Here is a 17,780-nt window from a genome sequence, read left to right on the forward strand (position 1 = left end):
AACTGAGACAAGGATATATCCGAAAAACCGACCAAAAAGTGGAGATTTTGCCTCTCCTAAGACCTATATCCTAGAGGCACTTAAAAAATAAGCAGAGAATTATTATATAATTAGTGTTTTCATACGTAATTGGATAAACTACAATAGAAAAACATGATTTTAAATTGATACCGAGGATATTAACGAGCTGAGACAGCGATATATCCGAAAAATCAGCCAAAAAGTCGAGATTTTGTCCCTTCTCAGATTTACAAATGCAATAATGCCTTAAATAATATTTATAAGAATTCCTTGCTTAATATCATGCAGTTTCAGTAGGTTTCAAGATAGTTGGGTTTACACGGAAGGGAGTCAGATGAAGGCGATTCTCTCTCGAAATGTGAACTGAACTTGGGTCTCAATAATTATGAACCTCTCTTCCAAACGTATTAATGCCTTAAATAAAATATAGAAAGAATTATTTTCTGAATATCATGCAGTTTGTCTTGTAATTTTTTTTTGAGTAGTTTTTAAAATACTTGGGTTTCAGTGAGAGTTTGGGCCAAACAGTTTTATGCTTGTACTTTAATTGTCACTTCAATTATCAAAATAATTCCTTTAATAGAACAAGACCTTAAGGTTCCCAACAAATCCAGGTAAAACATTGAAGTATTCATATCCAGCCTCACGTTGACCCCATTGTATTATATCAAATATCAAACAGACATTTTCACCGTTAAGAAAGTCGAAAATTGACCAGTTTTTACTACCGAAAGCGCCATTAATAATTCATCTGTTGTTCAAAATATATTCGTATATAAAAGCATTTTCCGATAACCTTTAAATATTTTATTGGTCTCTCTGTCTGTGCCCGAACTTATTTATCAAAAAAGAAACCATATACCGAGTAAAAACTAAGTAAAATCCCAACATAAATAGGAAGCTTAGGCAGCTTTTAGCTGACATCAATTTTTAAAGTAGCACTTCTAAAGTAGGTATATACTAAGTCAAAGGCAGGTTTTAGGACGTTTTAGCCGAGCGGGTGGTAGCTCGTATTAAGAAATAGTAAACCAAGAAATTTTTGGGAGAAAAAACCCCGATTTGTTATCACACGAAATCTGGCTTAACAGCCCCCTCTACCGCACAACCCTTTATTAAAACAAAGCACGTATTCCATTACAATAATCCCTTGCATGATTCACCGTAATTAAAATATCGTAATCAAGAGTGAGAGAGAAAGAGAAAGGAACTAACGAGGATTTATACTATGGGGTTTGTCTTCGAATTGACGGGCTCAGAATGACAATTTTTCTGACCCCTTGACGACCCCTTTTTCGATCATTTTCATCGTTCACGTCGGCCATGTTTTACGTGCGTTAATAACATTTTATACGCTCGAATGCATTCGTTTAGACAATGGAAGAACGAGGGTTCTCTGAAGCTCGGTTGTATTTCTTTTAATTAATTTATTAGGGATCATAATAGGTTTAAAACCCAATATAGTATCCACAATATAATTACTAAAACTAAAATTAACGTGAACTCAAATAAACATCTATAACGTATACAAATGCGTGTAAGTACTCAAGTAACTTATAATATAATTATTGATTTTTTAAATACTTGAAGGTTCAGAAGAAGTAGCTGAAAGGAAAATAGAAATTCCAGGCAATTTAAACTGTTTCGTCGACCTAAAATACCTGAAAGAAATGAGAAATTTCAGGCAATCAGGAACTCATTTGGACAACTCGAAGGACCATAAAATGTCGCAATAATAACGCAACCATAAATATATTACGTATCTTAAGACCTTTTATGTTTAAAATATTATTATATATAAAAATTTATTAGCATTCCAAGCAAGTAATCCATATTGAAATAAATGTATTGCAAATTAAAATAACCGAACAAAAAAATTTTTTTCCTAATAGAATAAATACAATAATTCGAGTTAAATAAATGTTTAATTACTTCCAGGTATTTGAAGGGTTGTGGTTAGTGAAAAACTACTTAAGAGTTGATAAAAATAGGCGTAAGACTGCCTGGAAGGAACAAAAGAAGTCCAGGAAATTATTGACTTTTTAATCACCTGACAATTCAGGAAATTGGCTTCAAATGTTTAAAAGAAAAACAGAAATTCCGGGCAATTTAAACTGTTTTGTTTAATTGCCTAAAAGTTGAAAAACCGACATAAAATACATCAATGCAATGAAGAATTCCAGGTGTAAAAAGTGATTTCTTACATTCTCGAAATTCGAATAAAACGAGGTCAAATATCTGAAAGAAATGAGAAATACCAAGGAATTTATTTAATTCTTAATTCCCTTTTTAATTACCCAGAAGTTAAAGGAACTGATTTCAAGTGCCTGGAATTAATATCAAATTACTTCCAGGCAGTTGAAACTTTCCCTGGAAAGAGTGAGAAATTACTTTAACTTCCTGAAAAACGTAGGAAATAATTTTAGCTTCGTCGAGGAATTAAGGGACGATTCCAACTGCCTGGAATTTCAAGAAAATGTCCTCGACTACCTGAAAGAAATTAAAATTTCCAGAAAGTTACAGAATAACTTGTCAATTGCCTGGAAGGAAAACATAAATTCCAGGCAATGAAACAGATTCGTCTAAATATCTGTAAATTCAAGCAAAGGACCTGAAATACCTGAAAGAAGTGAGAAATTTCAGGCAATCAGGAACTCGAGAACAATCACTACAAAAAAACAGAAATTCTGGGCAATTTAAACTGTTTTGTTTGATTGCCTGAAAGTTAAAGAAACGACATGAAATACCTCAACGAAATGAGAAATCCCAAGGAATTTATTTAATCCCCTTTTTGATTACCCAGAAGTTAAAGGAACTGGTTTCAAGTGCCTGGAATAAATATAAAATTACTTCCAGGCATTTGAAACTTTCCCTAGAAAGAGTGAGAAATTACTTCAATTTCCTGGAAAACATAGGAAATAACTTTAACTTCGTCGAGGAATTAAGGGATGATTTCAACTGCCTGGAATTTCAAGAAAATGTCCTCGACTACCTGAAAGAAATTAAAATTTCCAGAAAGTTACAGAATAACTTGTCAATTGCCTGAAAGGAAAACATAAATTCCAGGCAATGAAACAGATTCGTCTAAATATCTGTAAATTCAAGCAAAGGACCTGAAATACCTGAAAGAAGAAAGAAATTTCAGGCAATCAGGAACTCGGGAACAATCACTACAAAAAAACAGAAATTCCGGGCAATTTAAACTGTTTTGTTTGATTGCCTGAAAGTTAAAGAAACGACATGAAATACCTCAACGAAATGAGAAATCCCAAGGAATTTATTTAATCCCCTTTTTGATTACCCAGAAGTTAAAGGAACTCTGATTTCAAGTGCCTGGAATAAATATGAATTTACTTCCAGGCATTTGAAACTTTCCCTAGAAAGAGTGAGAAATTACTTCAACTTCCTGGAAAACGTAGGAAATAACTTTAGCGTCGTCGAGGATTTAAGGGACGATTTCAACTGCCTGGAATTTAAAAAAAATGTTCTGGACTACCTGGAAGAAATTAAAAATTTCAGGCAGTTACAGAATGACTTTTCAATTGCCTGGAAATATTGGCTTCAATTGCCTGGAAGGAATACAGAAATTCCAGGGAATTAAACAGGTTCTTCGAGTTGCCTGAAAGTTAAAGACACATAAATATGACCTAAAATGCAATATTCGAGGCAAATAAGTTACTTGAAACTGTCCTGAGACATCTCTTGGACATGAATTTCAGAAACTCGAATAAAAATAGTTCTATTGCATGGATTTTTGTAATTTTTGAACTTAAGCTAAAAAACGTTCCAGAGAAGCTTCTAAAGCAAAAATCAGATTGATCTGAATACTAGAAATTGAGTTATGACTTAAATTACCAGGAACTGTCATTGGTCTGGACTGGATTTTTAAAAACTTTAATAAAAAAAGGTTTTACTACATGGCTTTTCGTTATTTTTTAACGAAGATTAAAAAACATTCCGGAGAAACTTTTTAGAGCAAAAATAGGTCGATCTGAGCACTGGAAGTGGAATTATGATTCACATAAAAAAATGGTTCCAAAAGCCTGGAATTAAAAAAAATCAAAATTGAGTTATTTAAAATGCCTGGAAGGCAATAGCCAATTAGGACTAAAGTCTGATTGACCTTGTTCGAAAGATTTAAAAAATAATTTCTGGAACACATAAAAATTACCTGAATTATCTAAAAAATTATTTTGAAGTTCTGGAATAAACATAATTGGAAGACTTCTACTGAGGAAAGTAAGAATGACTTTTTAATTGCCTGGAAATATTGGCTTCAATTGCCTGGTAGGAAAACAGAAATTCCAGGCAATTAAACAGTTTCTTCGAGTTGCCTGAAAGTTAAAGACACATAAATATGACCTAAAATGCAATATTCGAGGCAAATAAGTTACTTGAAACTGTCCTGAGACATCTATTGGACATGAATTTCAGAAACTCGAATAAAAATAGTTCTATCGCATGGATTTTTGTAATTTTTGAACTTAAGCTAAAAAACATTCCAGAGAAGCTTCTAAAGCAAAAATCAGATTGATCTGGATACTAGAAATTGAGTTATGACTTAAATTACCAGAGACTGTCATTGTTCTGGACTGGATTTTTAAAAACTTTAATAAAAAAAGGTTCTACTACATGGCTTTTCGTTATTTTTTAACGAAGATTAAAAAACATTCCGGAGAAACTTTTTAGAGCAAAAATCAGGCCGATCTGAGCACTGAAAGCGGAATTATGATTCACATAAAAAATGGTTCCAAAAGCCTGGAATTAAAAAAAAATTAAAATCGAGTTATTTAAAATGCCTGGAAGGCAATAGCCAATTAGGACTAAAGTCTGATTGAACTTGTTCGATAGAATTAAAAAATAATATCTGGAACACATAAAAATTACCTGAATTAATTGGAAAATTATTTTGGAGTTCTGGAATAAACATAATTGGAAGACTTCTACTGAGGAAAGTAAATATCGATCCAAATGCCTGGAATAAAAATAAAATTAATCAAAAGTGCCTGGAATATAAAATGGAATTTCACAAATTTAATAGACATTGAAATAGAATGAATTTATTACGAAAATTTCAAAAAACTCTTTGCTTTCCAGAGTTTCTTGATGTATTCAAAAAATTGGTTTAACTTTTACCACTAGCGGCTCTAAAAATAGTGACTGTCATTTTTAGGTTTCACTTCAACATTGTGAATATTAATAGTTTAATGAGATCACGAGAGGTATAACGAACCCCTAGTTATTGGACTCAAATTTTCACTTAAAATTGGCTTAGGATAACAAGCTTAACATTGAGAATATTAATAATTTAATGAGATCACGAGAGGTATAGTAAATTTTACGAACCTCTAGTTCTTTGACTCAAATTTTTACTTAAAAGGGCACCACTGGCTTAGGGTAACAAGTTTAACGCGGCCCCACTGACATATAAACACCTCGAGCCTCTTTATCCCGTTTATGTTATCGACGGGACGCTTTGTCCCGGATTTTGTGCAGTCAGCGGTGTCCAGGAACGGGCCAGGAATTAATTTAGGGAGAACCCTAAAAGATCCTCCTTTACCGAGTTTAGCGGGATCAAAATGAGTCTTTTCTCTTTCCGTTTTTCATGTTCTTCTTGTTGCTCCCACGGAATTTCGAACACGAACTGAGCGTTAACCTGGCCCCGTTAATATTCAATGACAGCTTTATTGCTGTCCGGATTTTTACTTTTCTCTCGGCATTTTTGTTTTTTTTTCACTTTAACATCAAATGGGCATGGAAAAGAGAACGTGGGTATTTTCTAGAAACTGAGCGATGGATATAGGCCAAAAAGAATTTGAAAGAACATTGATGTTTCCAGTTTTTTTTTAATATCACTCACATTTCTATTACCCTTCTAAGTCTTCTAGAAATTATATTTTTCTTAAGTGGTTTATCCGATTTTGCCTGCAAACCAAAATTTAATAAAATTGTTTGGCATATCTCAGACTAAGGGAATATATATCAAAAAAAATGGGTAAAATCATAATAATTTACAGTTTTTTTTTGTATGTCCACGTCTCATGTTTCTCTGACCCTCTGGATCTTCTGAAAATTATATTTTCCTTACGTTTCATTCCTATATGTTGAATAATATAAAACCAAAGTATCGGTCCATAAAACCGCATAAGGGCCTTCAGTCACGCACAGTGACAGCTGTCAGGGACATACAGAAGATCAGTTGGGACCGCAACTACGTCACGACAGGTCGTAGATCACCCTCCCCCATATGTGGTGGGCAAATGGGGAATTTCGATGTTAAATATGTCGCAACACGTCTCGCCATACAGATTCTCCATTAAGTTGGCCGTCGCTACCTGATGCCTATGGCAAAATTAATACCTGCCCGGTATGGTTGTCCTACGGGCTTTTGTTACGTTGATGAATTCATTACGGTAATAGAGATGCGTTTAGCGAAACCACCATCACCCGCACCCTCGTCCTTATTATATTATTGTGTCCGACGTATAATTTGCCAGTTTATGTGGATCAATTTCTATATGCAAATTGGGCCGTTCATACTGTCTGTCATATCGTCGGCCTCACTATTGTGTCTCACATTTACCTGAATCATTTTAAAGGGTTGTTTTTCTTGTGTAGTCAAACTTACATTATTTCAGTATTTTTGAATCTAAGAATCCTTGAACCTCTAGGGGCAAACTGAGGTAAATAATGGTCAATTTTTTATCTTATTTTAATAATGCAAACCTAATTTCTTGTACATTTATGTAGCTCTAAGGCTAAAAAAATGCGTTTTTATTATTATAATTTCTGACTTAATTTTTTAATTATGACTTTTACGAAAAATGAAATTCGCAATTTTATTGCATTTTTTTACGACTTTTGACCTAAGGGAATCAAGTCAAAAATTGACAAAAAGTCGTTTTCTTGTCGCTATTCTTCAACCTTTTGAAGGTCACAGAACTTCCTTGTCAAGAAATCTTATATATAATATAAAAGCAGTCAAAGACTTCAAGGTATAAATGAACACATTCAAAGGCCTTTTGGAAGTCACAGGACTCCCTTGGAAAGAAATCTGATATGGACTATAGAAGCAGTTTTATTACACTTAAAGAATCTTATGTGCTTATACTTGGAGACATTCAATGTATATAATAACTGCACTGAAGAATTTCAAATCATCGGCATACAGTAAACAAAAATTGTTCTTAAAACGGTCAGCAGCACCATTAATAAAGAGTGAAAAGAATACAGGACTAACTCTTACCATTTAATAGAGACCACTTCTCTAATGGAGTTTTTTCCTAAGATTCGTTTAATTTATATTTATTTCTTGTTCGTTTAATTTATTCTAAGCAGTTGAGGATATTTATATGTTATATGTTATGCATGTTTCAAAAAATAAAAAAATAAAAAGGTTTATTATTTTCCTTTTCCTTAAGATTCCCAATGTAGTTTATTATTTTATTCCAGGCAGTTGTTCAACAAATCATACCTCTTCCTAATAATCCAAAAAAAATGTCCTTTTCCTTATGATTTTTAATGTAATTTTAGACAGTTGAAGATTTTATAATTTCTTCCAAAAAAATTGAAAAATGTTTATTTTTCTTAAGAAAATTATATTTAAATATGTTTAATGAGACCGTGACTTGGTGTTTATTACTTCTGTTTATTTTTCCCTTTTTTTTTACTTCAGGCACTTGTAGCCCTTCTATCTCTTTCAAAAGAATCCAATGATAACTTTCCTCTTTCTAAAGATTCTTAACAAGTTCCTCATTTTATTGCAGACCTTGTACCAGCCAAAAAATCCAAAAATTATAATGTTCCTTTCCCTTAAGATTCTTAGTGTAATTTATTAATAAATTCCATCAATCGCTTGGCAATAAATTATTATATCGCATTTCTTTTATTATGTTTATCTATGATCCAGGTGTAACATGTTTAGTAAAAAAAATTGATGTGTAAAGTTTTATTTTTATGACATGATTTTTATACATCAAATTACTAATTTTTTTGTTGATAAAATTATACACTCTATAAAAAGGAATTATAATTTTGTTGCATTATTTAATTATTCTTGGATATTAAACGTAAAATCGAGTCAAAAATTGGACGAATTCTTGGATATTTATATAGGTGCAAAATTAGGTAAAATACGCTCAATTTTCTGGGATAATACCCTCACTTAATTTTATTATTAAATGCGCGCAATTTTATTGCATGCTTCTTTTGCATTTTTAGTTATACCCTGGATGTAGTTTTTCTTTTTTACAGAATTATAAAATCTATAAAGAGAAATTATATTTTTTTCACATTATTTAATGATTCTTGGATTGGAAATGCAGAAACAAGAGCAACCTCAAAATTACGGTCGATTTTTTGGGACAATTTCTCAATTAATTTTTGTAATTATGGCCTGAATTATCCTAAATTAACGGTTTTTTTAATAAATTTAACTTACAGTCATAATTAGTGAATTCCAATAACAATTTGTATATTTATAAATATTTTTTTTAACTCAACAGTTATTTTATTATTATCGACTAACATTTAAAAAATTTCGTTACAGTAAATACAAAATAATCTTATTATTTAATTTTTTACATTATGTAAATGCTAACAGTGATTTTAAAGGTTTAACATGATATTCACTGTAAAATATCGCTAATAAAAAAATTAAAGTTGTTTCCAGTTTTTAATGGTATTTAAACATTAATCTTAGCAATGATTTTAATTGCTGTAAGATAAAATTCAAAGGTATCACCAAAGAAAAAAATTATTTTTTGAAAATCACTGTTGAGATAATTAAGAGCTATTAATCCAAATACCTACTATTGTGAATTTTTAAAAAAACACGTTGTTACATTTACGGCAATTGAAAATCACAATTTAATTGCGTTTTTCTATGATTCTTGGACTTTTAGGTGCAAAGTTGAGTAAAACAATGGATATAAGTTTTTTTTTTTACCTAATCATACCCTAAATTTATATTTTTTTTTGAAAAAATTATGCACTCCAAGTAGGGTTATAATTTTATTGCGTTATTTTATGATTCTTGGACCTTTAGGTGTAAAATTATGTAAAGATTTTTTCTGCTCATTTTTCAGTTAGTTTTTAAACTATGGCTAATTAATTTAAATACTACACATAAAATTTGTAATTTTATTACGTTTTCTTATCACTATTAGTTTTTTTTTAATTTTCAATTTTTTTTCACCATATTCTGAGTTATTTTACAGGTATTTGGACTGCTTGCAGGCATTTTTGATCTCGTCCAGATAGCTAAAGTTATATTTTTTTTTAGGCACTTGGACCAAATATTTATATTTCCAGGTACAAATACCTTAGGCATTTCAAATTTTCCTTATTTTTTTTTGGGTATTCTAAGTTATTTTCCAGGTATGGGACTATATTGGGACCCTTTCCAGATTTTTTTTTTCTTCCAGGCAGTTAAACTAAATTTTTTCCACAGGAATTTGGACCAAATATGGCTTTTCCAGACCTAAATATCCTTAGACAGTTGAACTAACTTTTGCAAGCATTTTAAACTTTTCTTAATTTTTTTTTGGGGTATTTTGAGTTACTTTCTAAGTATTTGGATCAAATTTGGACTCTTTCCAGACAGTTAAAGGATTTTCTCTTCCAGGAATTTGCCTGGAAGAGAAGCCATTTGGTTCTTAATTTTTTTGGGGAATTTTGAGTCAGTTATAGTCTAGAAAAGGGATCACGATGACAAAATTAAGAAACACTTGAAATACCTGGAAGAAATAGTTTTTTTTCATAAGTGCCTGGAAAACTCCTAGGAAAAAAATTACCTTACTTGTCTGAACTCTGAAGGGGATCAAAAATCCCTGAAAGGAGTCAAAATCTAATACAAAAACCTGGAATATTATAGAAAATATTCAAAAGAAAAGGAAGAATTAGTTTCACCGTCTAAGGGTAATTGTACCTAAAAAATTCTAAATGCCTGGAAGAAAAATACATTAACTGCCTGTAAGTGACCAAAAATGCCTGGAAAGAGCTGGAATACTCGGAAATCATTCTAAATACGTCAGAAATTTGAAATGCATGAAAGAATTAACTAGACATTAATATTTTCGACGCAAATTGGATTCATTTTGGACCATAGTACGCCCTAGAGGAACTTATATTAAATAGATTTTTTCTCGAAATACTTTGATATATAAATTATTAAAAATAAAAATTGAATCACTTAACCCTGTTACTTATATAGTTATTTATATGTGTTTAACAATCCAATGCATGTATCATACTGTTACATGGGTCTTTATTATTAACTGTTACGTATTTAAGTGTAGAGACAGATCAAAAATAGGTAAAGAGTCAGCGTTCTTTTTAAGCACTTAATTCACCTTAAATGATACTCTGAATTCCTCATTATGTACTCCAGAAACAGAAATCTTAATTTTATTTTTGATTCTCGTATTTATAATTCTGGAGTGTAAAAAAATTAATAAATCCTTGGACCTAATCAAAAAATTGATGATCTTTGGGATTCTTATTCGTGTAATTTTTTAATTATGGGCTTAATTATTTTGAAATTATGTTGTTCTAAGGTAGGTCTATTCACTGAAAAGAAAAAATTGTAATTTAATTTCAAAATTAATTTTAAGTTTGGCTATAATTCTTGGATCTTGAGGTGCAGAATTGGGTCGAAAAGTGGACCAAACTTGATTTTTTCAGATACAATTTTTAGTTTTTTCCCATTTTTCCACATAAATCTCTCTCTCAGAGTACATTGCTGAGGTCCAATATATTAAAAAAAAAATCCTCATCACCAAATTCAATGATAGAAACTACATTTGTAGACTTTTTTTATTCTATGATTTTCCATCTCAAATTTAACACTATATTCTTTAAAGGTATTCAATAGCAATTCTATTAAATAACATATTCTAAAAAAGACACATTTCAAACAGATTCTAAATTCTAGGAAGAATACCTTTGGAATCTGCAACTCAATTTTCCTTTAATTTCTCAAAATCTTAAACAAAGTTTTAATAATTTCCGAATACCTCAGTATTAAGCTTACGTATCTTAATCCGATATGTTACACCCGGATTAAAATTTTAATTCATCCGAGCGGATTTCCCTTATCTACCCCAAAGAGATACATCTACTAAGATAAAAACGTCTTAAGCCCTTGTACACATTAAACTGACCTGCGAGCAAACTAAATATATATAATTCAAAAGGTGACCTAAATAAGACCCCAAATAGACTCGGGGATGGGTTATAATCCGACAGAAATTAGCTTCTTTCTTTTTCTTTCTTTGGGCCAAAAAAGGATCGATTTCTTCGATTTAATCATACGTGAGACAAGAAACCATGTAGCTAGGAACAAAAGAATTGAATTAAGGTGGGTTTTATTATAATCATCGTTATGAAAACTACGAGATGACTTGTTTAACTGACACTCCTTGAGAGTAATAAAATTGTCACAGTTTTTGTTGTGGGCCTGGACCAGTTAGGTTTCCAATTTTCCTTAAAAAGTCCAGTTTCTTAATAGCCAGGCCTCTTTTTATTAGTTTCAACATCTCCCGAACTCTGGTGAATTCCTTGTGAATTTTGGATCAGCAATTTCGTTATATCACTGGACGTTGTGTTGAATTGGATGCCCTTTCTTTTGTCGATTTGCTTTTCAAGGTTCTTGGAGAAGAGGAATCGAGTACATGCATTATACACTGACTTCTCCAGGGCTTTTGACATTGTTGACTCCCTTTTGATATGCCTATCTAAGTTATAGAACACATGTTGTGAGCGCATAAGTAAAATAAAAAGAAAGGTAGCGCAACATTTTGCACTTACACGTGTTTCGTCATCAAAGGCTTCATCAAGAAAAAATGTTAATACTGTCAAGGGATGCATAAAAATCTAAATATAGAGTACTATTTAATAAATGTCCGATATTTCATAGGGTGATAATTAAATATTTTTAAGGTGAAAAGTTGTTATATATGTGTGGTGTAAAATGCTTGGTTTTCAAGATACAGGGGGTTAAAGATTAATTTTTCTAATGTACCTGGAGATTTTTTGATTAAGGAATTTATTTATTTGACCAAAAATATAATACAAGGTTGTACAAAAAGGCATGAGCCTTTGAAAGTCATAAAAGACATAATTTTTTGACTCCAGACATTTGCGTGGAATTCCAGAATTTTTATTTTCGAATTCCAGGACAAGGGTTCAATTTCCTGAAGGTCTTGATCCATGATTTTACTTTATTTGTAATTCTATTTGTGGTAATTCCCGGACTGCCTGAATTTCTTGATTCATGATTTTGTTTTATTTTAATTAAGTTGAGCCAGGCGAACTATTTCAATTGCCTGGAATTCCAGAATTTTTTTAAGATTCCAGACATTTAATTATATAACTACTAGAATTAAATAAAACTTGATTCAAGGAACAAAAATCATAATTTTCGTAAGAGAGAAATGGTTGTGTTTAGTACAGGAGTTGCTGTTATAAAAACTCTAACATGTCATCCTCAAGTGCATGGATTTTAATATTTTTTTCAATTCTAGTACAGGAATTCTTCCAGGAATTTTACAAATTAAAAATCACTTTATTCAAAGAACAAAAATCATAATTTCCATTAGACAGGAATGACCGTGTTTAGTACAGGACCTGCTGTCATATAAACTCTAACATTTTATCCTATAATGCATGGATTTTAATGATTTTTCAACTCTAGTATAGGAATTCTTCCATTTTACAAATTAAAAATCGCTTTATTCAAAGAACAAAAATCATAATTTCCATTAGGCAGAAATGATTGTGTTTAGTACAGGAGTTGCTGTCATAAAAACTTTAAAATCTCATCCCCTAATGCATGGATTTTAATGATTTTTTAAGATTTAATTATAGGAAGGTCCATGAATCAAAATTCACTTTATTTAAAGAACAAAAAACAAAATTTCTATGAGAGAGAAATAATTGTGTTTAGTACAGGAGTTGCTGTCATTAAAACTCTAAGATCTTATCCTCTAATGCATGGATTTTAATATTTTTTTCAATTCTAGTATTGAGTATATGAGACAAAACGCTATCATCGTTCTTCTTTTAACTTGTCATTTATAGTCTTGCTATTGCAAGTCAATATCATGATTTCCGCATCCAATATTGAAGTGGGGAAGAAGTATTGTCTGACACTCCTTTGGGACACATATTACTAATTCTAATAATGATAATAATAATAGTAGTAATACACGGAGTAATAACGAAGATGAAAAGCATCCAAAACAGACACACATCGACTGACGTAGTAAGATTCAGAAGGGGAGTTGAACCTTTAATCTTTCCTTATTAAAATAATAGGAAGCGATACCGTATTGAGTTTCACTTTGAGAACTTTAGAATAAGGGAAAATCGATTATAGGAAGAGAGAGAGAGAGGAGAAAGGAAAACGTTTGGTTCGTCTCTCCCGTTCCAGAAAGCGGAAACTACAGTCGAATCGGTTTACACATCTCGTGAGAGTAGGAAACGTAAACGTTTGTTTTGTCCTTTGTTATCCGAAGCGACGAGCGGTGGTGTTTTCTTTCCAATCTGGTGCTTGTCCATATATAAATTTGTTTGAGCTTGGCAAGTCAAAGGGATAACGGGCCCTGTCGAATTGATTTGTCAAGGGGATTAGGTAAATTTCGTGAATAAGATTGTTCGGGATTTGTTGCTCAACACCGAACCTGAGATTGGGAGCTCGAACTAATAAGGATATTGCCACTTCAGAGGGACATTCCAGTTTAAGTTTAGATGAGAGCATGTCACTGGCTTAGTGGAAAAATATGACCATCGAAGACTGTGGAATGTTTCCTTCTGAATTTAATGAGAGCATCCGCAATGTCGTAGCATTTTTTTGGGATATAGAAATTTTTTAGGTTAATTTTTGAAGTCAAAAAATCAAGAGCTTCCTTAGAATAGTTGAAATGCTGAGGGCAGACTAGTAATCGATTATTGGCTCCTATTTCCCAAAAAGTGCCATTAGCAATTCAATTTTTAAAGCCAATACAATAATCTGTCATTTAAGATTAATTCCATTTTTTTAAGTCCAATAGATCTCGAGACACAGTAGACATAAGACTCAGCATGATCATGGTGACGTAATTGCCTCAACTGCCTGGACAAATCAATATTTTAAGGAAATTTCAAAAGAAGTGGCAATAATGCTGGTTTCTTATGGATACAACGCACATGTCATTATCATTAGCAAGTTTGCCAAATTGATTTAAAACTGTCAGATAACCTGAGTATTTATTAATTTCTTCCAGGTAGTTAATGGCAGGCTAGTAGTCGATTATTGGCTCATATATTCGAAAGGATGCCTCCCATTAAAGAAAGTACAAAATTTTTTTTCGGATATATTGAGACACATAACGGGACACAACACATAAAAAACACTATTTCCAGGCGATTCAAACACTATTTAGAAAATGAAACGATGATATAGAAAATAGGTGGAAAAATCGAATTCTCATTTATATATCCTTATTTCAGTCTAAAAATTAGAAGAGGATGGGAATAAAATGCTGTTTTGTGGATTTAATTAGATACATTACGGGAAAAAAACACTATTTTCAGGCGATCCAAACACTATTTATAAAATGAAATGAAGATATAGAAAATAGGTGGAAAAATCGAATTTTCATTTATATATCCTTATCTCAGTCTAAAAACTAGAAGAGGATGGGAACAAAATGCTGTTTTGTGGGTTTAATTAGACACATTACGGGAGAAAAAACACTATTTTCAGGCGATCCAAACACTATTTAAAAAACGAAATGATGATATAGAAAATAGATGAAAAAATCGTATTCTCATTTATATATCCTTATCTCAGTCTAAAAATTAGAAGAAGATGGGAATAAAATGCTGTTGTGTCGGTTTAATTAGACACATTACGGGAGAAAAACACTATTTTCAGGCGATCCAAACACTATTTAAAAAACGAAACGATGATATAGAAAATAGGTGGAAAAATCGAATTCTCATTTATATATCCTTATCTCAGTCTAAAAATTAGAAGAGGATGGGAATAAAATGCTGTTTTGTGGGTTTAATTAGACACATTACGGGAGAAAAACACTATTTTCAAGCGATCCAAACACTATTTGGAAAATGAAACGATGATATAGAAAATAGGTGGAAAAATCGAATTCTCATTTATATATCCTTATCTCAGTCTAAAAATTAGAAGAGGATGGAAATAAAATGCTGTTTTGTGGGTTTAATTAGACACATTACGGGAGAAAAACACTATTTTCAAGCGATCCAAACACTATTTGGAAAATGAAACGATGATATAGAAAATAGGTGGAAAAATCGAATTCTCATTTATATATCCTTATCTCAGTCTAAGAATTAGAAAAGGATGGGAATGAAATGCTGTTTTTTGGGTTTAATTAGACACACTACGGAAGAAAAACACTATTTTCAGGCGATCCAAACACTATTTATAAAATGAAATGAAGATATAGAAAATAGGTGGAAAAATCGAATTCTCATTTATATATCCTTATCTCAGTCTAAAAATTAGAAGAGGATGGGAACAAAATGCTGTTTTGTGGGTTTAATTAGACACATTACGGGAGAAAAACACTATTTTCAGGCGATCCAAACACTATTTAAAAAACGAAATGATGATAAAGAAAATAGGTGAAAAAATCGTATTCTCATTTATATATCCTTATCTCAGTCTAAAAATTAGAAGAAGATGGGAATAAAATGCTGTTGTGTGGGTTTAATTAGACACATTACGGGAGAAAAACACTATTTTCAGGCGATCCAAACACTATTTAAAAAACGAAACGATGATATAGAAAATAGGTGGAAAAATCGAATTCTCATTTATATATCCTTATCTCAGTCTAAAAATTAGAAGAGGATGGGAATAAAATGCTGTTTTGTGGGTTTAATTAGACACATTACGGGAGAAAAACACTATTTTCAAGCGATCCAAACACTATTTGGAAAATGAAACGATGATATAGAAAATAGGTGGAAAAATCGAATTCTCATTTATATATCCTTATCTCAGTCTAAAAATTAAAAGAGGATGGGAATAAAATGCTGTTTTGTGGGTTTAATTAGACACATTACGGGAGAAAAACACTATTTTCAGGCGATCCAAACACTATTTGGAAAATGAAACGATGATATAGAAAATAGGTGGAAAAATCGAATTCTCATTTATATATCCTTATCTCAGTCTAAAAATTAGAAGAGGATGCGAATAAAATGCTGATGTGTGGGTTTAATTAGACACATTACGGGAGAAAAACACTATTTCCAGGCGATCCAAACACTATTTGGAAAATGAAACGATGATATAGAAAATAGGTGGAAAAATCGAATTCTCATTTGTATATCCATATCTCAGTCTAAAAATTAGAAGAGGATGGGAATAAAATGCTATTTTGTGGGTTTAATTAGACATATTACGGGAGAAAAATACTATTTTCAGGCGATCCAAACACTATTTATAAAATGAAACGATGATATAGAAAATAGGTGGAAAAATCGAATTCTCATTTATATATCCTTATCTCAGTCTAAAAATCGGAAAAGGATGGGAATAAAATGCTGTTTTGTGGGTTTAATTAGACACATTACGGGAGAAAAACACTATTTTCAGGCGATTCAAACACTATTTAGAAAATGAAACGATGATATAGAAAATAGGTGGAAAAATCGAATTCTCATTTATATATCCTTATCTCAGTCTAAAAATTAGAAGAGGATGGAAATAAAATGCTATTTTGTGGGTTTAATTAGACACATTACGGGAGAAAAACACTATTTTCAGGAGATCCAAACACTATTTAGAAAATGAAACGATGATATAGAAAATAGGTGGAAAAATCGAATTCTCATTTATATATCCTTATCTCAGTCTAAAAATTAAAAGAGGATGGGAATAAAATGCTGTTTTGTGGGTTTAATTAGACACATTACGGGAGAAAAACACTATTTTCAGGCGATCCAAACACTATTTGGAAAATGAAACGATGATATAGAAAATAGGTGGAAAAATCGAATTCTCATTTATATATCCTTATCTCAGTCTAAAAATTAGAAGAGGATGCGAATAAAATGCTGATGTGTGGGTTTAATTAGACACATTACGGGAGAAAAACACTATTTCCAGGCGATCCAAACACTATTTGGAAAATGAAACGATGATATAGAAAATAGGTGGAAAAATCGAATTCTCATTTGTATATCCATATCTCAGTCTAAAAATTAGAAGAGGATGGGAATAAAATGCTATTTTGTGGGTTTAATTAGACATATTACGGGAGAAAAATACTATTTTCAGGCGATCCAAACACTATTTATAAAATGAAACGATGATATAGAAAATAGGTGGAAAAATCGAATTCTCATTTATATATCCTTATCTCAGTCTAAAAATCGGAAAAGGATGGGAATAAAATGCTGTTTTGTGGGTTTAATTAGACACATTACGGGAGAAAAACACTATTTTCAGGCGATCCAAACACTATTTAGAAAATGAAACGATGATATAGAAAATAGGTGGAAAAATCGAATTCTCATTTATATATCCTTATCTCAGTCTAAAAATTAGAAGAGGATGGAAATAAAATGCTATTTTGTGGGTTTAATTAGACACATTACGGGAGAAAAACACTATTTTCAGGAGATCCAAACACTATTTAGAAAATGAAACGATGATATAGAAAATAGGTGGAAAAATCGAATTCTCATTTATATATCCTTATCTCAGTCTAAGAATTAGAAAAGGATGG

At 31.4% G+C, this 17,780-nt stretch overlaps 1 protein-coding gene and 1 long non-coding RNA gene across 4 annotated transcripts in view; both read right to left on the reverse strand.

Moving 5' to 3' along the window:
* LOC126736925 (uncharacterized) overlaps nucleotides 1-203 on the reverse strand; it is a 6,749-nt gene extending 6,546 nt beyond the window's left edge. Inside the window, exon 1 of the long non-coding RNA XR_007660829.1 lies at nucleotides 64-203. This is a non-coding gene — a long non-coding RNA (uncharacterized LOC126736925). The remainder of the gene's footprint in view (nucleotides 1-63) is intronic.
* The window catches only part of LOC126736922 (semaphorin-2A), a 713,174-nt gene that overhangs the window by 375,821 nt on the left and 319,573 nt on the right, over nucleotides 1-17,780 (reverse strand). The gene's annotated exons all lie outside the window — the stretch shown is intronic.

Source organism: Anthonomus grandis, chromosome 5 (genome assembly GCF_022605725.1).
Source record: "Anthonomus grandis grandis chromosome 5, icAntGran1.3, whole genome shotgun sequence".
Taxonomy (NCBI): domain Eukaryota; kingdom Metazoa; phylum Arthropoda; class Insecta; order Coleoptera; family Curculionidae; genus Anthonomus; species Anthonomus grandis.